Genomic DNA, 26,048 nt, shown 5'->3' on the forward strand with positions numbered 1-26,048 from the left:
TTCTTTGTGGGTGGTTCTCCTCCATGTGGTGGTGATTCAGGGACCCAAGTTCTTTCTGTATTTTGGCTCGATATCCCCTAAGGCCTTGAAGCCTTCTGCTGGAACCTCTGCATCCAGTGGGCAGACAAGGGGAGAAAAAGTAAGAAGACACATTTGTTTCTAAACCACTTTGACGTGAAAGTGATACATGTCACTTTTCATCACATTCAATGGGGAAGAACTAGTCACGTGGCCAATCTAGGAGCAAGGGGGTATGGGAAATGCTGTCTAGGTGTATACTCAAGAAGAAAAGTGTATCACTTATTGCTGCATGACAAGCCATCACAAAACTTAGTGGTTTAAAACAACAATCCTTTATTTAGCTCAGAATTCTGTGGGGCAGCAGTTAGGGATAGGATCTGCTAGACGGTTGTGCTGATCTCAGTCAGGCTTATCTGATCAGCTGACTGTGCTTACCCGCGCAAACGTGGCCAGCTGCTGTGTCGGCTGGGGACTGGCTGGTCTAGGATGGCTTTAGCTGGGAAAGCATGACTTTGCTCCATTTGTCTCTCACCCTTCAATAAAGCAGGAGCAGAAGTCTGAAGAGCCTGGTGAGGCCCAGTCTCAGAACTCAGACAGTGTAGTTTCTGTTACATTACATTGGCCTATACCCAGAATCGAAGGGTAGAGATGTAGAAGCTACAAAGAGCTGTGGCCTTTTATACAGCCCATCACAAAAAAGAAATGTATTTGGTTAAACGGGTTGTCTGTAACATGCTTAACAGAGTAACCGGCATTATACTGTCCAGTGACACTTCTCTATCATCATCGTCATCATCATTTATTGAACACATGGCCGGCTCTTTACTAGGCAATTCACATACATTGTCTTATTTAATCAACACAACTACCCCACTTTACAGATGAGGGAACTGTAACTCAAAGACATGAAGAAAACTACTGAAGGTCATTTAACTAGTAAGTGATGGTACCCAAGGTTGTTTTCCATGTCACCCTGGGTCTTAGCTTTCTACCCTAAAATGCTGAAGAAGAAACTAAACTTGAATCTGAGATGGTATTAAATGTTTAGGCAAGTCTGGGAAATTATATGAAAAGAAAGACTCTGGTCTTATGACCTGAAATAAAAGGCTGAAGTCCAGAGCCAGTTTGGGCAGATGATGACCCTCATGTTGGTCACATCCCATGTCAAAGACAAAGCAATGATAATTGTTGTGGCTCATCTGCTGACCTATGCTGCCCAATTCATTCCCTTATCAGAGAGCATTGAGAAATTCCATCCTGACCAGAGTCCATGTTAGTGTTAGAAAATCTTGGGTAGGGGAAGGAGAGAAGGGGAAGTGGGTTTAAGACAGAAAGCAAATCTGCCTTGGAATAGAAAATACCAGAGCAGAAAAAGAGTTTGAAATGCCCTTGGCCAGCTACCCCCGATCTCTTTTTGGAATGAAGATACTGATAAAGTAGCACTTTTTTGAAAATACAGATGAGGCTTGGTGAGCACATGACTTAACAGACATTTTTCAGTAACCTCACAGCCTACCAGAAATTTGTAGCCCATAGGTTGGGAACCAGTGGGGCTAGATCAGAAAAGTAGATAAGTTTAACTTTGAAAGCCAACGCTATTAATTTGGCAATGATTCCCAGAAGCACTATATTGAGTGGATTCTGTGGACATCTCTAGATATTCCTGGAAAGATTGCTATGACTGATTATTGCTATCTCTCACTGACCTGGACAGAGATGGTGATGTCATGCATGCTAGGTTTTTGCCATCTGTGATCCGGTCATGTCTTTGTAAGAGGAAACTGTAGCACAAAAGGATGATGTGATTTTCTCCATGTTACTCAGTTAATAGCAGAATCAGATCTATGTCCTTGGTCTTCTGATTAGTACGTTAAGCACAATGTATTTTTTAATTTTCTTTCCACATTTGCTCCCTTTTTTGTTTGAGAGTCTGCTTCTCTGCCAGATATGATATAGTTTCCTTCCTTCACTGAAGAAAACAAAACTAAACAAGGCTTATTTGGGGATTTGCCTGGTGAATTTAATTGATTGTTGAGGCAAGACTTTCAATTCTGGTCTATTTCCACATCCATTCTGCTGTTATAACACATTCGTGCCCAAGCATTAGAGTTTGAAATTAGAGGACTAGTTTATTGTTGAACCAAAATCTGGTGCAATTCAAGATGACCCAGTGAATGCCTTCCCCTGCTTCTCTCTCCTTCTTCAACCTCCAAGGTCCCTCACTCCCTTTCTATTTTAATACTTTTCAGGCATCTGAGATTAATTAATTTCTACTTACTCATATGCACACCCACACACAACCCCATGGAACTCATGGGTCCCATAAAACCTCATTACACTAGAGCTGGAAGGGACTTCGGTTTCATCCAGTCTATTTTCTGAGAAGACTAAAGCACAAAGAGAGAAGGGCTGGAAGTTTTCAGGGTTGCAAAGCTGGAAGCCAATTTTCCAGAAACCAGTTTGCCAAATGGCCAATTTGCTGAATGGCCGAATCACACCACTGTCTTGCTTTTGTGAATTCTTTGTTTAGACAATGGATGTTCATTTTGCCTTCATGTTAAGGACTATGCCATTTGCCTCTGCCACAGCTCCCTCCTCCTGTATCTGAGCCTGGGGAGAAGAGAAAGGGGAGAGCGAAGAGCATGAGTTCTAACTGTATAAAGAATCTGAATCATTTGTATTAGCATATTCTCTATGAATAATATATATAAAAATGCTGCATATTCAGAATGTATTTTTGACTAAGATTCTATTAATGAAGGATACTAATAAGGAACATATTCTTATGACTCCTTTCCTTTTATGAATCAGAGGATGAATAGATTTTCCCTGTGCCCTTCAGTCTTCTTCGGTCTGTCCTCGACATTCGCCTCCCTCCCCCCTCCTTCTCTCTCTCACTCTTTTCTTCAGTTCTACCAGCATTTCCTCATCTTCTCTCAGTTCCCTCAAAACATCAAGCCCTTTTCCGTCATGACCTTTGCATTTGCTGTTCTGTGTGCCTTGAATTACTTACCCTCCTCTTAGCATCACCATCTCCCTGCCATCTTTTTTAAAAAATATTTTATTTATTTATTTGTCAGAGAGAGAGAGAGAGAGAGAGAGAGAGAGAGAGAGCACACAAGCAGGGGGAGCGGCAGGCAGAGGCAGAGAGAGAAGCAGGCTCCCCGCTGAGCAGGGAGCCTGATGCGGGACTCGATCCCAGAACCCTGGGATCATGACCCCAGCCAAAGGCAGACGCTCAACTGACTGAGCCACCCAGGCACCCCCCTCCCTGCCATCTTTTAAGTCTCAGATTAAACATCCCCGTTCGCTTTACCTGATCACCTAAATGTAACTTCACTCGTTTACCCCACACATCAATTTGCCTTAATCATGTAACCATCCTAAAATATAGTGGCTTAGAACAACCATTCATTTAACTCTCATCTACAGACATATAAGAGAGCTGAGCAGATATCAGCTGAGCTGGACCAAATCAGCAGAATTACCTGGTCAACCCACAGAATTATGGGCTAAATAAAATATGTATTGTTTTAAGTCACTGTGGTTTGGGGTACTTTGTTATACAGCAGAAGCTGACCAGCCCGGTGGTGGGGGGTGGTGCTGGATTAGAACACCAGACCTAATCAGGGAACAAAATCCAGTCCTATGTGTTTAGGTCTTGTAGCAGACAGTTATAATATCCGACCCTTAACCCTCAGGCCTTACCATTTCTATACAAATCTATCTGACTTCTGACTTCCAGCGGCCAGCTTACACATTTCTTTGCCTGAGGGCTTTCCCTAGCTGCCAGCTCGCACCCTGCCAGTACACACAATAGATTAAAAGTTCGGGTGAATGAACACCTTCAACCAGGGACTGATGGGAGTTGGTGTGTAAATTCCTCAGCTTCCTCATCACCTGGGTGGGGCCATTCCATACTATTTCCCAGAGTTTCCCAGTGAGATTGAGCTCTAAGAGGTGGTAAAGAGCTTCCATTATCTCCCTGCCCTGGCGTTTTTCATACACAACTGACCTGAAAGTACAGAACCCAAGGATGAGCCTAGGGTACTCATGTAGGCTTGGTTCCAGGCTGAAGCTATAGGTTTGCATTCCATAGGGATGGATATGGGGAGAGCTTTTGATATGATTATCAGGGATGGAATAGAGTGAAGAACAGATGAAGCCAAGAGATGAGAGAGCAGCGGCACTGGGGAGGGATCTGCTTTGTAACATTACATGCCGAGAAACAAAAGCTGCAAGTTGAATGTATCCATTTTTCTTATATAGTCTTTTTTCTCCCGATACTATTTGTGTGCATATGTGTGTGTCTGTGTTATAAGTTATATATAGTTAAATACACATTTCTTCACTGTATTATTCAGTGAGCTTGGCAAATGTATACACCCAACCCTAACCTTACAACTTGAGATACAGAACATTTCAGTCTCCCCAGAATATTCCTCCGTGCCCCTTTGCAGCCAGTCCTCCGCCCCTGCCAGAGGTAATCACTGCTATGATTTCTATCACCATCTATCAGTCTAACTTGTTCTAGAACTTCAGAAAAATCAAGTCTTTCAGTGTGTACTCTCTTTTGGTCTTACTTCTTTCACTCAATATGATGCTTTTCAGACGATCCGTGTTGTTGTATGTATCAGCAGTTCATTCCTTTTTTATCGCTGGGTCCCATTCCATTGTATGACTACAGCATAACTGATTCATCAGTTCTCATGTTGGATATTTGGATTATTTCCTGTTTTACCTATTATGAACAAAGCTTCCATACTTCCCTTATGCACAAGTATTCTTAAATATGTGTATTTTCATTTCTCTTGAGTAAATATGTAGGAGTGAAATTGGTAGATCACAGGATAGGTGTGAAGGCTTTGGTCTGGTTGCTTCTGTGACTGGCTCAGTTTCCCCAGTCCTCTGATTTTGGCTTGCCTTCCTCCCCCTCTGGGGGGGTCTAGTATATGGAAATTCTGGCAAGCATTCTGTGGAGGGGTCTCAGATACTTGCCTCTAAGTTTCCGAGCAAGGAGTGAGGGTAGTGTCAGGAAAGAGCATGGGACTAGACGTTGAGCATGAGGATTTTCCTGCCTCTTCATAAGAGTAGATGCTAAGGGTGATCTTTTGTTTTTTATAACCTGGATGGTCATTACGACTACAAAGGGGGGAGCAGAGAGAGACAAGACTAGAAGGAGGAGGAGGCTATAGATGTAGAGCAAAGAGAAGAAGGGGGAGGCTCAAGAGGAGGAGGAGTGTGTGTGTAGAACATAAGAGGAAGAGAAAGAATGAGACACAAAGGATGCTAACTGCCATAGGGAATAAACATTGGGGAGAAAAAAAAGATGTTCTGAAGCAGTTTTACTGAGTCATGTGCAACATCAACACGTCTTCTACATCCTCTCCTCAAGAAACTTTCAGGGAAAGCATCCATCATTCTATAGTCTTTGTAGAGTTGGACATATATTTTTTTAAAAAATTTATTGGTGATTAAGACTGGCTTCATGATGACCTCGAGATACAGGAGAATCTCCCCAACGGGACCTACAACATTTAGGTTGAATGAATGAAAATATTAGGGTAAAAGGCTAAGTTGCTGTAACAAAGAGACCTAACAAAACAGTATAGCCTACAGAACGAAGAGGTGTATTTGCCTTTCAGGTAATAATTCAGAGTCCATGGTTCTGACTGACGAAGCAGCTCTGCTCCATAGTTAGTCAGAAACCCAAGTTCATTTTATTGTGTGCCTCTGCCATCTCCTAGGTATTGTTATCTGTGTGGTGGAAACTAGATTGTGATGGGTTCCAGGTAGTGGGAAGGAGAAAGATCACATGGAGGAGACAGGTCTACTGTCTTACATCCTCATTCTGGAAGTGGCTTAAGTTGCTTCCCCTCACATTCTACTGGCCAGAATTCAATCACGTGACCAAACCTTATTACAAGGGAGTCTAGGAAATGGACTCAAGCTGTGTGCCCAGTAAGAAGGGAAAAGTTGATTCTAATGGATACCTGGCAGCCTTCACCCCCAAAAGCAAGCCCTCAGAACCCCCCAAGGGACTGCTTAGGGAACTGCTCTTCCATGCTTTGAGGGAAGAACAACACTCGCTAGGCCTCATGGATAGTTTTTCCTGTATCTGCCGTGTGTGTGCGTGTGTGTGTGTGTGTGCGCGCACTTATACCTTATACCGTGGCCTGATGAGCTTTGGGCAGGACTATTATTTACTAGTTGTTGAACTCTTGCCTGACAGCAAGTTAAGCCAGAGCTGATTGTGCTTCAGGAGCTGAGTAAAGCGGGAGGGAAGCGACTCGAAGGGCCCCGTTCTTTCCCCTGCATGTCTGTCTCACAGTGGGGAGCTGAAACTGAGATCTCAAATCTCTCTCTTTTCCTGGAAAATCCTCCCAATCCAGATGTGCCCTTCCCCACCTACCTCCATTACCCAACAATCTTTTCTCTCCCCTTGTCCTTCACAGACCCCAACAGTGTTGACTGGGTATGACAGTATGTAATTGAACACAGAACATTTTCCCTCCACTGTGATTAGTCAAAGTTTACCCCAGATGCACTCGAATCACCCTTAAAAAGATGCAGCTAGGTCTGCAGGCTACAAATTCCTCCTGAGGTGTTGAGTGGTATATGCTTGGGTGTTCCTTCATGGTGACACCAGTTCTATTAACTGAGCATTTTCTCTCCTCTCACTTTCTTACTCCCTCTCCCCATCTCCTCCTTCATGACTTTGACACTGCCATTTTTCTTTACTTCAGGCCCACCGTGACCTGTGAGCCAAATCCACACTGTCAACAGGTTCCCTGGGATGGCATCCTATATTTGGCTTGTAACCAGACTCTGGGGGTATCTATATGGCAGTCAATGGCTGATTAGGGCAACAGAGAATTTTCTCTCCAAGAGAAAGAGCTAGAGTTTAATTAATCTCAGAGCAAAATGGTTCATCTCAAAATACATTATATTTTCTAGCTGCTAGAACAGCTGTTAAAGAAAACATATTCTCCAGCAAATGAGAAGAATGACAACCTGTAGATCTCAGAAGAGAATTGTAACAAAACAAAACAACAAAACAAACAGATTTGGTAGGTTATATGAATGATGGTCCCAAGTACTTCACCTGCCTGTAGCATCACAAATCTTCCCATCAAGAGCTGGGATTGGTTTAAAAAAAAAAAAATAGGTGAAATCTGTTTCTTCACCCCTTGAGTCTAGTCTGGCTGTGTGACCTGCTTTGTCCAATGGGACATTAGCAAACATGAAGCCAGCAGAGACTTTGAACATGCTTGTGTACTCGGGCTTGTTCTTTTGTGGGTCCTGGGACCCCGAGACCCAGGAGTGCCTGCTGGCTGATGAGAGACATGTAGTTGTCCCCATTGCCCTGACCAATATCTTGCCAATACTAGGGACCTGAGTGTGACCATCTTAGCACCCAGCCTCTAGGTGACTGCAGGCAAATGAGAAGTCTGAGCTCAGACCGAGAGAGCTACCTGGACAAACCTCGGAATCATGATCTAAAGAAACGACGGTTGTTCTGAGCCACTAAGTTTCTCACACAGTGAGAAGGTGACCTCTGTGGACACGTGGGGCTCAGTCCTGCTGGGGATTGTCTGAGGAGACATGCGGAATGTGCTTCTGGGGGAGCCGGGGCATTTACCCACCGTATTAGTTATCTCATATTGTGTAACAAGTTACCCTGAACTCAGCAGTTTAGAGCAATGATTAACATTTATTATCTCTCGTAGTTTTAAGGATTAGGAATTTGAGGTTGGTTTAGCTGAGCGGTCAGCCTGGGGTCTCTCATAAGGCTGCGTAGAAATGTTGGCTGGGCTACGATCATCTGAGAACTTGACTGGGGCCCAAGGATGCACTTCTTAGACGGCTCCCTCACCTGGCTGATGACTCAGGGCTGGCTGTTGGCAAGAAGCCTCAGTTTCTCCCCACATGAGGTTACTTGAGTGACCTCATAACATGGCAGCTGGCTTCCCCTAGAGCAAGTGATCCAAAAGAGAGTAAGATAGAGGCAGCAATGCCTTTTATGATCTAGCCTGAAAAGTCGAGCCCCCTCATTTCCACTCTATTCTATTAGTTACAGACATCAGCAGTATCCATTGTAGGAGGAGACTCTACAAGGGCATGCATACCAGAAATCAATGATCATTGGGGTTATCTTGGAGCTTGACCACCCATCCATTGTCTCCTTGTCCCTCTTTGGTTGAGGGTTGCCTTGTGTGGGTTGAGCAAGTTCGAGGAGGGGCTGGTAAAGCCTTTGTGTTTGTGGTGAGAAGTGACCAGCCTGCTGGGAAGTGTCCAGTATGGCTGTAGGTGAACTCAAAGGTGGTCCTAGGGACTAGGGGGATAGAGCGTGTGCCACATGGTGCAAGCTGGCAAAGGCGATGCGGTTTTGCTGGTCCATCCTTGATAATGAAAAGAGAACTCTTTGATAGCTTGGACTTATAGGAGAAAACAAAATGATAGGCTGTTGGTGAGATGCCCTCTAGGTGACTGCTGTACCACTGAGCTTTGGGCTTTGGGAAGCTCATCATCCCTATAGAAGGAGATTCCAGAAAAAACAAAGCCAGCCTACTCCTAATATTGCTGAAGAATATGCAAGAATCCCAGGTCAGCCCTGTGATTTAGCTAAATAACAGAGGGTCAGTTGCATTCTTGACCTCTGGGAAGGGGGCTGAAATCAAAGGCTGGAGTCAAGATTTAAAGCCTCTGTTGGGGGAAGGCTCTTCTCAAGCAACCCGGAGTAGGAGGAAATGGTGACAGATGAATGCTATATTGAAAGCATACGCCATCGGCCATTGAGGGGCTCTGTCCCTCGTGCGCCTTACTTCTGTTACCTTATAAAGGAGCCACAGCAGGAGGTAAGCAGAGGAAGGTGGGAACAGAGCAATGAAGGGAGAGGTGGAAGTGACGTGTACTCTGAGGTCCCTTGCTTTGTGGCCACAGCTAGAGGAGCCCTACGACTCTGGCTGGCCCAGGACAATGCTAGCTCAACCTGCTCTTTCGGAATAGTTATGAACAGCACCTCCTTTTCTCTCGAAAGCACCCAGGTTCGGATGGCCGATGACACGGTCAGCTTACCCACAGCACCATGCTGTTCCATGCGTAACCCTCCTCACCATTCACTGCCAATGTTTAACGTCTGTGTTGCCGACTCGGCTGTAATTTCCGGGACGATGGGGACCGTGTCTGACTTTTCTACTGCCGTGTCTCAAGTATTGGCATCTGCCAAGGGCTTGATATATGCTGGCTTCCTGAATGAATGAGTGAGGAAGCGAGTGACTGGGTCCACGGCTGACTACACCAGCTTTGTGTAAAAAGATGTGGTATCCTTGGAATGGCTGGAGGGGAAGGAAAGGAGAAGTCATTAAGTCTCGAATTCCAAAGGAAGCCATAGGAGGCGTGTCTTAAAGCCTCAGGTCAAAGCTCTATTCAACGGTATTCCCTTCATTTAGTTCCCGGGGCTGGGCGGGCCGGCAGGGAGGGCAGATGGTGGCTGCTCACAGAAAGAGCCCCTACCAGCCACCTGCGAGGGCAGGGTCGTCTGGTGTCAGAAAAGCCCCAAGTGTGAAGCCATCGGCTTTGCATCTCTGCTCTCCAAGGGTCTGCTCTGTCAGCAAACGGTCTGCGAGCCAGGAAATTGTCTTATGGTCGGTACTGTACATTTTCTTTACAATTTCCTTTTTAGGGAGAGGGAGCCAAGCATTTTGCCACCAAACAAGGACCGTTTATGGACTACTCAGTCGCACTTGCGGGTAGCTGCTTGGGCTGTCACGTGATCCTAAGCGTAAACCTTAGCCCATCTCAGCACAGGCTGGGCATTCAGGAGAGCAGGATGGGGGAGAAAAGAAAGGCAAGCCGAAAGCTGAAGCCAGAGTTCTGCACAGACGACTGTCTGGTGGCCACTTTAGAAGGGAAACGGCAGCCTCTCCAGTGGTGACATTAGATTCATTATCCCCAGCTTGTCTCAAGATCCTACAAGCTCCTTTGTACTTGGATCTCAGATTCCCCAAACAGGACTTGCTATTATTTTTCTTGTAGATTTTAGAAATAAAGACACTTCTTAAGGAATGAGACATTGAGTCATAGGACCTGGCTCCCCTGTCGCTTGCTATTAGGTCATTGTAGAGCTGCCTAGCTTTTTTTTTTTTTTTTTTTTTTTTGGTATGTCTTTTTCTTCCAAGATGGGTATCACTAGGCTGACCACATCATTATAAGGTTAATGCCCTGTATCTTGTTATCATGAATATTTATTATTTGCATCCTCCCATTCCAGTTCTTCGCAAGCATAATTCCAACACATACCCCTTTAAAAAATCTCCCCCAAAGTGGAAAGCTTCTCAGCAAATTGTTCTAGCATCTACTACTGTAGACATGTAATTCCAGTGTAATGACAGCAGGTTAACGCCACAGATGACAAGTAGTAATGCTCTAGCTGGAAGACAGAGGATGAACAGAATCTAAGCGGGCAGGCAGGGGCCTTTGGGGCCCTCAGGGCCTTCCCGGAAGGGGAACAACACTGGCAAAGTGATAGGCCAGGGACTGGCAAAATCTGTGGCCCTTGGGCTGAATCTGGCCTGCTGCCTTTTCGTAAATAAGGTTTGATTAGAACACAGGCATGTTCATTCCTTCATGTATTATTGATGGCTGCTTTCATGCTGTCTGGGTGGAACTTGGAAGCTGTGACCTGAAACTGTATGGCCCCGAAGACTGAAATATTTACTGTTTGGATCTTTATATACAGAGTTTGCTGAGTCCTGGCATAGACCAAGGTGGAAGCAGGGGGGTGATTTTTCCTTTCTGGTTTGGGTATTCAGAAAATGTGAGTTTGAACAGGAGCAGAGCTTCAAAGCCATTTGGCAGGATATAGGAGCAGGCTCATGGGGAGTGGAAATACCTTTTCTCACCCTGCAGCAAAGTCAACCTCAGACCCAGTTACTGAGAATCTAGAGGAATGGAAACTATGTACATTTATTAAATACGCCTATCCTTCCATCCGTCCGTCTGTCCGTCCATCCATCCATCCATCCATCCATTCATCCATCTTCTCATTGAGTATACATGCATTTTTACAGAATCACTTTGTTATTCAAATAAAACATGACCCTTGTAGGGGGAAACATTTAAAAAATATTAAAATGTAGATGAGCCCCTCAAAGAGGAAAACCACCCGTAATTTCACCAACGATGGATAACCACAGTTAGATTCTGGTATATACCCTTCTTAATCTCTTTTCCTACATGGAAAAGAAAGTTTTTATTGAATGCTTCCTACATGCCAGGCAGCATGCTAAGCAATGAGGACATAAAATGGTGGAAGGTTGGTCTTGACCTCCAGGATAGAGAGCCATGGCCCAGATCATCGCAATCTGGGCTGAGAAGTGCAATGGCAGCTGCCTAAAGAGAGACGAGGGAAGCAGGGCAGAAGGAGCCATCACCTCCTCTTGGCCTACTACATTCAAGGTGAGCCTTAGAGGGTGCCGGGGAGTCTGCCCAATGAGGAAGAACATTCCAGGCAGAGGGAAAAGTGACTGATGTTTCCCATGTGCCCAGTAAGTACCTAGAAGTTTTATTGAGAAGATCTCATCTAATCATCAAAACAACTCTAGGAGGTGGATAATATCATTTCCATTTTACAGTTAGGAAATTCAGAGTCTGAGAGGTTAAGGTATTTGACCAAGGCCATTCAGATAGCTTGGAGCAGAAGCAGGATTTAATCTCAAGTCTGTTTCCCATGCTTCTCTCACTTGATCATGTAGCTTTCCCAAGATAAGCGAAGTCATGGCAGCCACCTTCACTGATTTTATTTAGCAAGTATTTATTGAACATCCACTATGTACCAGATAAAGGATACGTTGACTGTATCCTCAAGAAGTCCTAAGGGATCTCTCACCGTGTGTGTGTGTGTGTGGGGGGGGGAATCTGTGTAGAAAGTCAGGCTATGCTTTGGCTTTAGACAGAACTTGAAACTGATCTAGAACCAACCATATATATTGAGTGTCTTCTCTCCATGCAGGGTTCTTGGCCTCTTCTTGGAGGATGTGGACCAATTATGCTGCATTGTTGGCCCCCTATAAAGGCCATACTAATTGAATGATTTTTGTACACTAAAGAGAGAGGTTGCCAATCATTCATTAGTCGGTTAACCAATTCCCAGTGCTCCGGTGGGTTTGGATGTGTGTCTGGAGCAGGGAAGGAGGCAGAAAAGTAACATCTCTTCTGTGATTGTCACTCCCAAGAGAAATGGCTGTCCAGTTGTGGGTGGAAGCCAGAGGTCTGCCTTGACAATTAGTGCTGTAGGATTTCTAGGCAAGGGGCCTCAAGGTAGACCGAAGGGATGAAGAGAAGCTTCCTGGAGCAGCCACATTTCCAACATTTCTTGTCATGGCCGGCTGGATAGCAAGCATGTCGGCCAGATCACCAGGAGAGGTTAAAATCTCCCTTTAAAACCTGGGAGGTGCTTTAACATCCAAATTCCACTGGGAGGGGTATGTGAGGGTTGGACGGTGGGGATGTTTCTCACTCTCCCTTTCTCTGGAACACACACGAAGCCACCCACAGAGTTAGTGAGCTGCGCCATAAAATATGGCACGGCCATAAATGAAATTACAAAGGAATCGCTTCCAAAGGCTTCACCTTGAAACCTTAACTTCTACATTGTGAGTACACCCTTTATTACCCCGGCTGCGGGGAAAGGGAGCTGGGAGTGTAATGCCAGGGAAGAGAAGACAAGCAGTGTAAGGAGCAGAAAATGATAAGATTTATTGTGGGAATAAAACCCTGGGCAAATCGCCTCTTGTGAAATGTGTGTGTTGGCCCCAATGTCAAAGCAGTTCACTCCAGGCAATCGCAGTGATCTTGCTGGAAAATTTTCTCAACCACTCGGCGTCCCTGTTTCTCTTGCAGAACAGCATGTTAAGTGAGGATTGGTGAGTGGGAAGATAGTTGATTCTCTTTTGGGTTCCTTGGGCCAACTTCCCCTTTACTTGTTTGCTCACGACTTCACACAGGTAACCTCCTGAATGGTAACAGTGTTCACGACTACCTCACGGCTGTTCCCCAGCTCTCACCTGCTAGTGACTCGATGACAGCCACCCAAAGCATGCTTGTAATCAATATGGAACAGAGCTCTCTTGAGGGCCTCCTAGGGGCCAAGTCCTGGGCTGGGAATGCAGTAATGAACAAGAGAGACCGAGTCCTTTCCCTCAGAGGGCTACCTGAACTTGACCTCAGGGTCTTCTGAACATCGAGGAGGTTGTGCTCTCAGCCAAGTTGATCTTGGAACTCAACATCTTGAGGCCCCATAAGAACTCCTTCCCTCCTCCTATGTTTTGGAAGATTTAAAGCTCAGAGTTCTGGCTTACCCAGGGATCCTAGCATTCTCTTCTGGCTTCCTGTCAACCGCCACTACTACCCACGAGCTGTGTGACGTGGGGCAAATGACAAACTAACTAGACTAGCACTGTCCATTAAAATTTTCTGCAATGATAGAAATGCTCTGAATTTGTGCTGTCCGATATGGTAGGCCCTGGCCACAAGTGGCTACGGAACACCTCAAATGTAGCCAGTCAGGATGAAATACGCCCTAAGTGGAAAATGTCAACGCCACAGTACAAAAAAATGCCGAACATTGCAGTGATAATTTTTATGTTGATTCTGTGCTAAAAATACAGCAGTTGGAACAAAGAGTAAAAAAAATACAATAGTTTGAATATATTGGATTAAACAAAATATGCTATTAAAATCAATTTCACCTGTTTCATTTTATTTTTCTGTTGTGCTACTAACATTTTTAAAATTACATATGTGGCTTGCATTATATTTTGATGAGACAGTGCTATTCTAAACCTTGGCTTTCTTATCTGGAAAATGAGGGGGATAGACCAAAGATAGGTAAGGTACACTCATCTCAAAGACACTATGCTTCCCCCCCACCCCGATGCCTGATGAACTGTGAATTGACTACCTAGCAACACGAACCCCGGTCAAGGTTAATGGAGCAGACACAATCAGTGCTGCACTCACATCCCCTCAGCACTTATTATTCTAGAACATCTGAGGGCATGCCAGCTTTTCTCCTTAAGATTCCCTATCAGCCTGCAGGAGGGGAGGCCAGCAATGCCTCTAAGAGCAGCGCACACCCAGTCAGGGGTGGGAGTTGGAGGATAAACATCTCAGTTTCCATGTCCCCTGCCCTGGTTGGCACACTCTAGGCTAAGTTCTACAGTTTCCCAGAGGTTCCCCAGCAGGACTGCGCCTCAGCACCCACAATGGTACCCTTCTCACTAATACCCCCTTTACTGGCTTCCTTCCCTTCCCTGTCTCACTTCCCCTTTCCCCTAAAATGCTTTCTGGAATCACTTCCTAAGTAAACTCCTATACTTCCATCCTTTTCTTAAAGCCTGCGTTCTGGGTAGATGCAACCGAAAATAGTCAGCTCCTAGCCCAATAAGGTAATGATGTTTAAGGGCACTGTCCCAGGAGCCTTTCAATGGCTTTTCCTGTTTTATCAGCTCATCAGAGTCTCTGGTACATTAACCAACAAGTAGATGCTTACTGTCGTTCTTGAATCTGTCCGTTCCACAGGACTGCAGACATGACTACTGGCACTCTCTCCTTGCCCTCCCAAACACGCGCCCTCCCATGAATTGGCACTTTGAGCTACGTTTTGCCTGCATTCATGATTTCTATTTTAATGCTAGTTTCCAACCTCAGTTTTCATTAGACGGAGCTCCTGGTTTCATTTTTTCCTAATTGCAATAAGATGCCCTAAGACATCTTAGGCATGATGGGTCCTGGGTGGGTGTAAATTGTTTGCTGCTGTTGAAGACACTCTGGGAGGGAACCTTCTGGGATCTGACAGGAAGTTGTTCCAGATGTCAGAAATCCAATGCCAAAAAATAAAAATAAGCTCCAGTTACTAAACTGATCAGGGTCTGGCATTTCGGAAATAAGAGAGCCTCTCAGATGAGCAAAATCTGAGCTCTCTGGAAATGGTCCAGAGATACAGCAAATATATGGCTTAGGAATGTTCTCGAAGCTAGAAGATGGATTGTGGCCATTTAAGGAATCATTTTCTCATGTCACATCAGGAATTAGAGTCTTAGAAGAACATTCTCTACCCACCCTACACCCTCTCATTGTATGAGTGAGGAGAACCGAGGCACAGGGAGATGAAATGATGGGTCTATGGACACACCGATAGTGAGCTGAATCTAGAAAGAAGTTCATTGCTTTTCCCACAGCCCCGGAACACCAGCCCTGCTCTTTGTACAGAGAGCCAGTGATTCCGGACCACAACCATTGCTCTCACCACCATCACCAGGGAGGTCTGGAGGGTCAGGACAACCAAGGGAAAGACCAGAATCTTTAGAGCTATCCTCTGGCTGCTCTAGACGATAAGAACCACAGTTGGTAGCTCCCCGACAGGGATTACCCAGGGTCTAGCTAGGGGGCTGGTGTGTGAAGTGCACTGCATTACAAATGACAAATTACAAGATTAATCCAACCTTCTGAACCATCATGACAACTGGAAAAGTAATTTGGGCACACCTCATGCCCTTGGGCTCTCTGCTAGGCCCCCAGGGGTCTGAATCGCTTGGGCACTTCTCTGCAGCTGTTATAATTGAAATAGTGGAAACTGGTCGGACAGTGAGCCAATTCGAAATACGGAAACATGATTACCAAGTTTCTTTCACCAGATATTTGGTTGAAGTCTGGCATGTGATTTACACTCTCCTCTCATTCCTAGAATTCTCCGATAATTACATGGATATGAGTTGTATCTTATCCCAATGCTCATTAAGTTCTTTAGGGATAGAGATAATATTTTTTATTCATTCACTCATTTATTCATGCGTGCACACAGGCATTTATTCCACAAATGAGTGCCTTCTAGAAGTCACTAGGGATGGGAGATAGTGCTAGGGGAAATAGAGGACAGAATAAAAGCTGTCTCACACCCTTCAGTGCCTTCCCATATTACTCGAAATATAAGCCCAAGTCCTTAGAACCATCTGTCAAATCTGTCCTGATCCCCCAGTCCTTTCCTCTACGTCTGGTATCATGATACTCATAGTCTGGCTGGAGGTAGAGAAGGCCATTAGGTGAGGTTAGAAGGGATGACTAGTTTCATTCCTTTAATTTCTTTAACTCACTTATTCATGCATGCATTATTTGACACCCATTTAATCTGACCTCCATGTCAAGGCCTGTGCTGAATGCTGGGTTGTTGATGGTGAATGATGTTTCAGTTCTCATGACCCTTATAGTCTACAGAGGGGAGCTCCAGCGAGAAAACAGATTGGCCAATGTCTAAACAATCACACGTTCTGATAAGCTCTCTGAAGAAAAAACAAGACACAGGGAAAAGAATAATGGGAGAAACCTGATTTATACTGAGAGCCGGACAAGGCATCTCTGGGGGAAGTAATCTTTAGAAAGGAGCCCTGAAGAGGAAGATGAGGTAGGCAGGGGTAGAGGAGAGAAAAGATATTTTTTCAGAGGGAGGGAAAGGCCGAGCATACTTGTAGACCATTCTGCCCTTGGGCAACTGGTGGGGCAGGTGTGTGGGGGGTTGGGGTAGAATGTAATGAGGCTCTCTCAAGGTACAACCACCTCAACAGGTAAGATTTCTGGGTGGAGAGTTATGGAGAGTGATGTCCATATCACTGACTCCCCTACACACACACACACACATACTCACTCACCCTCCTACTGGGACACATTTTGTTGGCCAGAATTAAGTAGGGTCCACTCCTACATGCAAAACAGGAAAATTTCTCTTTGCTTTCTTCATCAGCTTCCCTAAAACTTCGTACCACAAAGGACACACTGAACCTAAAACCAGAAGGCTCTTCCACTTGTGAGTTGAACTTGAACTACTCGAAGCTTTTCTTGTCTGTTAATATGAAGATACTCTATTTGGCCTATCTCCTCACGATTTTTGTGCAAAGGTTTAAAGAGTTAACATTATTAAATAGATATCTTTTTAATTTGAGACCCAATTTTTAGAACACTTTGAGGTTCACAGCAAAATTGAGTATCAAGGTACAGAGATTTCCCAGACAGCCCGTGGCCGCCCTCCCCCCAACACACCGCGGTCCCAACTGTCAGCATCGTCCCTCCCCTGGAGCGACTGTTTCGGTAACAACTTAGCCTGTTTGCACTTTTCTTCCTGAGTGTAAAACTACTTGTACCAGAGTAGATGAATTAAATTGCACCACCTTTGTACAAGGCAGAGCACTCATTGTACCTGCACCGAGGGCCTGAAACTGAAAATGATCTCAATTTTGTCGTTTTCCTTTTGAATCTTTGCTTTCCGAATCCGGCCAGCATCACAGCTTCTCCATGGGGAGCTAACTCTAGTTGTTGCTTCCTTGAACGTTCCCTCTTCTTCCCCGTTAGAACATTTTTCTTCTATTTTTAAAAGCTGTTGTGAAAGTGCTAGTCTCTGAAAGGGATTAAGTGGGTTAATTTGCATTAAAAAGCCCCTTTATTTAGCGGGTATTTAAAGTCTCTAAATACCACCACCACTATCCACCCCTCCCCCCAGATGGTGACTGGGAAGGGGGGGCACGGGTTTAGACGCCCTAGACTAAACCCAGCCCAGCCCATTCCCCCGCACCCTCCTCCGCCCCCTTCCGCAGATTTGGAAATCTTGTCTTTCGTATCAGGTTGCACGTGAAATCTTTGTCAAATCTTTTTTTGTACACACTCATAAATAATACTACCCGCAGTATCACTAATAGTCACAAGACACAGTGGGTGAATTTCAATGACTGAGCTGCCGGGGAGAAAATGAATGGACTGTTAATAAGATCGCTCTCAAATAATAGCTAAATTATTAAATCGTAGTGTGGGGGGTGCCCCTTCCTTAGTGTGGCAAATTAGATTTGGAGGTGCAAGGGTGAACATCTCAGGAATATTACATTGCAGAGCCCTTTGGAGGGATTTTAAGCTCTTCTATAGCCTTCTCGCCTTTACCGGAGCTCATGTTGATTTCTATTTTTCGTTGGCTTTTATTAGCAGAGGGTGTAGCAGACAGTATCGGTTTTCTGCCACATCCCCTTGGTATCCACCTCTGTGCCAAAGTCTCTTTACTGCAAACACCTGCAAAGCTCCGCCAGCAGCCGGGGGAATTTCTGGAGCCCCATGAGCACCTGGGCCCGCCCTCAGGGCAAGCCCCGGGTGCTGGAGGGCTGATCCCTCCACAGCTGTCCGCATCTAGACGGATGCCAGCGGGGAGATGAATGCCCAGCGGCCTCTCCCCTCCACGGCAGCAACTCTGGGGTGGGCTGACTCTCTCCAGTCCGTGGCAACAAAGGGCTCTGGGAGTTCCCCAGCAAGGCTGAGCTCTGGTGACCCCCAGGGGTCCATAACATCCCCTTTACTGGCTCCCTTCCCTTCCGGCCCCACTTCCCCCACTGCTGTTTCCTCAAATCACCCCCCCCCCCCCCGCCGAAGAAATGAAGAATTCTCAAAAATCATGCTCTTAGGTTCTGCTTCTAGGGTAACCCACAGCAAGACAGGAAGTGAATGTAAAGGTTTTTCTCCCCCTACCAATTATCATGAAGCAAAGGCAACACTTCAAATTCCCTTTCATAGGGACACCCGGGTGGTTCAGTGGGTTGGGCCTCTGCCTTCAGCTCAGGTCCTGATCCTAGTGTCCTGGGATTAAGCCCCGCATCGGGCTCTCTGCTCAGTGCGGAGCCTGCCTCCTCTTCTACTCTGCCTCTCTGCCTACTTGTGATCTTTGTCAGATAAATAAATAAATTTTTTTTAAAATTCCCTTTCACAGAGCAACTTTGCTAAGTCCCCTGCTCTTGCGGCATGGCGGCATTTTGCAGCGGGGAAAGCCCCAAGTTCAGATCCTGTGTTTGCCATGGACTGGCTGACTGACCTGTGTGACCTTGCTCAAGTTATTGCCTCAGTGAACCTCAGTTTCCCCGCTTTTAAAGAGGGATAATGGTATCGCCCTCCAGAATTATTAAGAGCATTAACTAAGTAGGTTAACTATGACATAACTGTGTAGGTCAACAGCCCAGCCCAGAGCCTGGCATGTGGTAGCCAACCAGTACATGCCAGTTCTTTCCCCTCCAGTAGGTCGTTCTCAGCCTCTTGCAGCACCACGCCATGTTCCTGTCCTTGTAGCTTTTCTCCCAGGAGAATAAAACAGAGACCCAGAGCAAGAATACATCAAGATCCAAGAGCTTTCTGTGACTACCAAACAATGGTAAAGATAACCATGAGGAAACCCTTATCTGGCTAAAATTTTTTTCAGTCCACTTTTTTAACTATTTTTTTTTTTAAATTCTGACGCTAGAGATTAAGCTGAATTGTATTAACATTCTACTCTTGTATTCTACGACGGCAAACAAAAAAAAAATCATGAGCAAAAAAACCCAAAATAAAACAAAACACAGAGAAGCATATAAAACTAAATATGGAACTGAGCTCTAACAGCTGAATGGAGAAAGGAATTAAAATAATTTAAAAATCACAAGTTTATGGTAAAGTGTTAAGAAACTGAACATTTACAGACTATTTAAAAACTGAAATTGCTGAGTGTTCAGAAACTACCCAGAAGGATCAAGAGGGGTGAAGAGCCGAAAAAGCGTAGCGATGAATCTGCATGGTTTCCGCCACTCCCCGTGCTGCCTGTCTCTGAGGGGAACCTGGCACCTAGGTACTGAGCTGGGCTAGTGCTGGCGGCAGGCCCGGGGCCGGGCCGAGGTGGGGGTAGCTTGTCCGCTGCCAAGTACTTTCATGGGGCTTGCAATTTTGATCTCTACCCAGGACACCTGGTGCATCTTGGTGATTGGGGGGCACTCTGACACCCCATCAGGCAGCCAATTAAAATGCTTGGAATTTAAAATTTAATTGGCATTCCCAGTAGCTGCGTCCAAACCTGCCCCATAGCCTTTCTCCTCTAGAGGGTGGATTCAATGTCACCGAATCCAGGGTGGCCAAACGTTAGAGGAAAGAGGGACTGGAAGTTTGCCAATGGGGGCAGCTTGGTCCATGTGGCTGTGGAAGGCCACGCTGTCCCTGAGTGGTGTAAGGCTCTGGACGGAGTCCCTGCAGCCTGGGGTGGAGGCAGAGGATGGGCACGTGTGAGAAAAGCTCCCACGATGGCTGCCAGTGTCTTGCTCTCCTGACCGCCTGCAAGGATGACCAGAGACCTGGCTGACCTCCCGGGTTGGGGTGACTCCAACGTGACCAGACTGGTCCGTCTGACACCCTCAGTGATGGATTGCCAAGCTCGGGCGGGTGTTGTGCCCTGCTCAACGGGACGGAAGCGTACTTCCGGTCACCCGGACCGGGCCCCTGCGCTCTCTCGTAGTATTTCCTTGATCTTGAAGCTCCCTTTCCCAGTGAGAGAGCCGCCCCGATATGGGGTTCATCAGGCTCAGGGTGACCGACGTCTCCTGCCAGCTGTGCTATTGTGCTGTTGTCCCTTCTAGTTTGTCAGTCATCGTAGCTAAGGACTTAAAGGTAGCATTAGTGGCTCCAGCCAAAGTTGTAGTTCTCAGGCCAATTCTCTTCTCAGATGTTGATATGTGCACCACGGTCCCCACAAATCTTGATCGAGTCTCCTTTCTTTCTGATGATGCTGCCAACTTCCTTCACATGCGTGAGGAGCTGGATGGTGAACGTGACCTTTAATCCATTTTCAGAACTAGCCTCTCGATACTGGCAGGGCCCCTGTTGTCTTCCTGCCAGTCCCTAGTGCTCCTCCCCCTGGCCTTCTGCCCTTCCCCTTCCCACCCACTCCCCTTTTCTCTGTGGGCCTGCAGTTTGGGGCCTTCAGCGATACTAAAGGAAAGACTTGACCATTCAAAGTCCAGCTCCTCAGAACTCTGCTGGACACCGAGACAGGTGTGACGAAAGGAGACATGCCGCGCCCTCCGCACGAAGGGAAAACAAGTGAGACACTTGATGACATTTACATGAAGAAGTTTTGTTCAACGAAAGACCCCTTAAGGAGAAAAAGCAGGCCATAGAGCAAGAGAAGATATTAGCAACTCCTATACCCCACAAAGGACTTTTATCCAGAATAGACTAAGAAACTCCTACAAATTGAGAAAGAAATAGAAACTCAGTCGAGAAATGAGCAGAAAGCTTGAACATGAGCTGCTCAAAAGAAGATATCCAAGCGACCAATAAACATCGTAAAATGTGCTCAACCTCAGCACTAATCAGAGAAATGCAAATCAAAATCGCTGCTATACATTGAATAGATGGGCAAAAAATGAAAACATCTGACAGTATCAAATATGACCTAGGATGTTAGAGCAACTGGAACTGTCATACACTGTTGGGACCAGTGTCAAGTGGTGCCCTCGATTTGGAAAAGAGTTTGGCATTATCTGTTGAAGTTCAAGATAGTTCTACCCTAAGCCCCTCCAATACGTACTATATAATTCCATTTATGTAGCTTTCACAAACAGACGAAACAAGTGTATAATTTAGGTATGCATATGTAGGTGGCAAAGCAATAAAACACTGCAAGGAAGTCATTCCCATAAAGTCAGGGAAATGAAGGGAGGAATTTGTAATGGGCCAGGAGGAGTCTAGGGGAGAGGCTGACAATGTTCTATTTCTTGACCTGGCTGGTAGTTACAGGAGTGTTTGGTCTACAATAATTCATTATGCCGCATGTTTGTACTTCATGTACCTTTCCATTTGTGTGTTGTATTTCATTTTAAGAAAGTTTAAGAAAACCCTTTCTCCAAGTATGCTCTAAGAAACATTGGTTAATGAGATTTTAGTTCCTCACAGAAAGGATTCCATGGTCAAATACAATGTAGCACAGGCATAAATAAGGATGAATAGGTCTTTAATATGCCAAGGTACCCTGTGACATTCCAAGAGGAAGCAAGTGTATGCCCTGATTTATGTGACCATGGAGCCCTTTTCCTGAGGGACATTTTACAGAGCATATAGTTAGGGGAAGGGATGGAAAAAAACCACACAGCAAGACCCGGTTTTATGAGCCTGTTGATCTGGTCCAACCCAGGGCCTCAAGAGCTTTATACAAAGCCTAAAATGCAAAGCAGCAAGCAAAGTAAGTTTTAAGTTGTGCTGCACTGGAGGCCCTCACTATTCTTAAAATGTTCATAATTTCTGGTGTTTACTCCATTGATCCCAAATAACGAATAGTGAGGGGTCAGCCCACACCCATACCCATACCTTCTGCCACGCTTGCTCCAGTTTTCTTAGTCATTACATTGATCCTTGTTCGTGGATGGATGGAGCAACCTATATGTGCTTCCTTCTTGTTTTATGCTTCTGTCAATTTCTAAGCAAAATCATTCTGATGGGATCCCACAGCCATCCTAGTGCTGGTGCGCTAACTCTGCACTCATCATTTAGCTTTCATTGCATGACCGCCCCCAGAAGTGGCCTAAACCGACAACCATAATTCTATGCTCTGGAAATTTGGGGTGGGCTCAGATGGAAGAGTCTTCTGCTGGTCTTAACTGAGTGTCATCTATGTGTCCACAGGCCACCGCTGGGCCAGCCAAGACACTGGCTGGCAGTTAGCTAGGATACTGGAGGCCGCCATTTTAATTCCAGACATGGATTTCTCTCATCATCCATCATGCAGCCCTGGATGGGCTTGTTCACATGGCAGCTCTAATAAGAGTCCTAAGGATAGCAAGAGGGGCGCTTGGATGGCTCAGTTGCTTAAGCATCGGACTCTTGATTTCAGCTCGGGTCATGATCTCAGGGTCCTGGGATTGAGCATCCCCACCCAGCTCCCCATTCAATAGAGAGTCTTCTTGAGATTTTCCCTCTCCCTCTGCCCCTTCCCTCCATGCGCTCTCTCTCTCTCTCTCTCTCTCAAATGAATAAATAAATCTTTAAAAAACAAAACAAAACAAAACAAAAACAAAAACAGGAATGGCAAGAGAGGGATAGCCCCAATGGGCAAGTGCTTTTCAGATCTTTGCTAGTATCACATTTGTTAATACCTTATTGGTCAAACAGATCACATGGCCAAATCTGGAGTCTGGAGCCTGTAGAAGGAGCCTACACAAGGGTATGGATATAGGGAGATGGAACAAATCAGCAGCCATTACTAAATCAATCTGCCAAAGGTATTTCTGGCGTCATAGCCATTCATGATCAAAACTGTCTCTAAAACTTCGCTGACTTATGGCATCTCTGGTACCATCAAATTCACTGCTGAATCGTATTTTTAAAAACAAACCTGTTCATCTGTCTTTTCAAGGAATGATCCAAATACGAAAGGCTGATTAAAATAGAGATCTATTACATTTTCAAAGATATGATGAAATGTAAATAGTTCCCCCTAGGGAAAGTGTGCAAGATGATTATTCAAGGAGAAATTTAATTATAATCTAAAAAAACCCAGGAATTCTAGCAGATATGGATTATCATTAGATTGTGTTTGTTACAGAAACACAAAAATGATGACTTTTCCTTTAATTCCATTTGTTTTTAATTTAAGAAAATCTGTTCCTTGGTTTTTTTCAACATGACTCTGTCATGTTTACAACTTAACTGTTGAAGACTTGGAATTATTATCTAAGACTGGACATATGAACTTTGTCTGTCGGAAGAGCAAAAGCCTGTCCTGTTGGGTAACAATGGCTGTGGGAGGCAGTCATGAAAAGGCAGAACAGTCCCAAGTCTGCTTTCTGTTGTTTTCAGGCATTGACAGTCTTCGGCTATGGCCATGCTGAGTTGGAAGGGGTCTCCCATCTTCAAGTCCTAACAGTATTTGGGGGCAATCTGTCTCAGCACATAGCAAGGATCATCATGTGACTTCAGATGGGAATACCAATCTTGATTCCGTTTGACCACTTAAGGCCGCCATCTTGTGCTGATTTTGTACTATCAAGACCACAAGAAAAGATTGTCACTAAGAATTTTAGACTTTCAGTTTTGTCATCCATAGTTAAGATGTGCTACTTTTTGCTTTGGATGACACTGAAGTCTGTAGACAATATAGAATTCGATCAAGTCATAGTTTTGTCTAAACTTTTGAAGTTGAGAAGATAGTGATGCTGATAGAGTAGCACCCGTTGCCAAATTCTTAACAAGAATCATATCATTTAATCCTTACAGCCACCCCCATCTCTGTTTGACGTCGGAAAAAAGCCAGAGGCACCAAGAAATTAACTAACCTGCCCAAGGACCGATGACTTGTGAATGATGGCATTAGGATTTGAATCCAGGTCTGATTCTAAAGTTCCACTTTTAAGTACTCAGCCCTGCCACACCTTGAGGCGAGCTTGCTGGGTATGTCTGGGCACCACCATCATCATCATCTATACTTTTGTCGAGTGCTCACTGTTTGTAGTGTGGGCAGAGCTGTGCTGGAAGTGTGGCATAAAAATGCCTCTTGCACAATAGAACGTGGGATAAACAAGCTTATAAATAGCTCTCTCTAGTTGGCAGCCTTGGTGGAGAGGGAAAGCATAAATTAAAAGAACTTTGTCAATTGACAAACCTGCTTTTAGTTAAGAGTTTAACACCCTCCACCTCTCTCAACGGATCTCTGTAAGAGTTGATAACAAGCAGCAAAATGGAACGATTTGAGTTCTAGCCCATCTCCGCTATGTCCACCCTGAAAGTGATTTACTTGACGAAGTCATATGAATCTAGGGAACCCAAGAGAGACCAGAGAGATCCTGGATATCTCACAGCTGTAACTTTCAGATACCAAATCCTTTAGAAATGACCTTTTACATTTACGTATGGTTTTGTCTCTGTCTGAGGTCAGTTAAGGGCATAGACTCAGGAAACAGACTGCTTGGGATCAAGCTCAGAGCTGCCATCTTAGTAGCTGTGTGACCTTGGATAAGTCATTAAACCTTTCTCGGCCTTCACTTACTCAAATGGAAAAAGAGAATGATGATAGTGTTCTTTGCAATTGAATTATTATGGAGATTAAGATAATATATGTAAAAACACAGTGTCTGGTACATAGTAAGTGCTATTTAGTTGTTAGTTATTGATATTGTTATTCTGCCAAACAGCTTGAATCTGGTAGAGGTTTTCAGTTTTTTAAAATTAAAAATTTAAAAATTTTTTAATAGAAAAAGCATTTTTTTTCTGATTTAATAAAAAGTAATATGTGTTCATCTGAAACTAATGATGTACTATATGTTGACTAATTGAATTTGAATTTAAAAAGTAATGCATGTTCTTTGTGAATGTTTAGAAAATGCAGAGTTATACAGAATTGCCTTCAAATTTTAAGTATCCAAATTTGACTGGCCTGAAGTAACATAGTGAACAATCCAGAACTTAGTGGCTGGAAGCAGTGATCATGACTTCATCATTCTAGGTTGGCTTCCATGGATCTCTGCAGTCTTCTGGATGCTTGGCTGGACTGGGTGGCTGAGCAAGACCTTATTCACAATTAATAGTTGACAGGATGTTGACTAGGACACCTCAGTTTTCCCCCACGTGACCTTTCTAGCAGGCTGTTCCCTTGCTGGAGAACAGGCTCTTCCCTTCTTCACATGGTGGTCTCAGTTTTCCAAGTGCAGCAACAGGAGGCAAAGCCCCGAAACCCAAACATTTTTGTGCCTCTGCAGGTACCACATATGCACATGTCCCATTGGCCAAACCAGTTACATGGCTAAGCGCAGATTTAAGTGGTCGAGAGACAGATTACACCTTTTAATCTGAGGCGAGCCAAAGCCATAATGCAAAGGTGCAGAAATAGAGATGGCAATAATTTGTGCTGAGATTTTGGAGTTCAGCACAGATAAATACTGTTAAAAATTGCATACAGAGAGGGGCGCCTGGGTGACTCAGTCAGTTGAGCGTCCAACTTTCGATTTTGGCTTAGGTCATGAGCTCAGAGTTGTGGGATCGAGCCCTGCATGGGATCCTTGCTCAGCAGGGCGTCTGCTTGGGATTCTCTCTCTCTTCCCCTCTCTCAGCCTCCCCCCTGCGCTCTCTCTCTCAAATAAATCTTTTTAAAAATTACATATATGTAAATACATATATGTGTATATATGTATACATACACACATATATTTTTA

The 26,048-nt window shown here is 44.9% G+C and overlaps 1 long non-coding RNA gene across 1 annotated transcript in view; it reads left to right on the top strand.

The window, feature by feature from the left end:
- The window catches only part of LOC131821442 (uncharacterized), a 65,443-nt gene that overhangs the window by 35,804 nt on the left and 3,591 nt on the right, over positions 1-26,048 (top strand). The window contains exon 2 of the long non-coding RNA XR_009349908.1: positions 24,118-24,291. This is a non-coding gene — a long non-coding RNA (uncharacterized LOC131821442). The remainder of the gene's footprint in view (positions 1-24,117; positions 24,292-26,048) is intronic.

The sequence above is a fragment of the Mustela lutreola genome, chromosome X (assembly GCF_030435805.1).
Source record: "Mustela lutreola isolate mMusLut2 chromosome X, mMusLut2.pri, whole genome shotgun sequence".
Classification (NCBI taxonomy): domain Eukaryota; kingdom Metazoa; phylum Chordata; class Mammalia; order Carnivora; family Mustelidae; genus Mustela; species Mustela lutreola.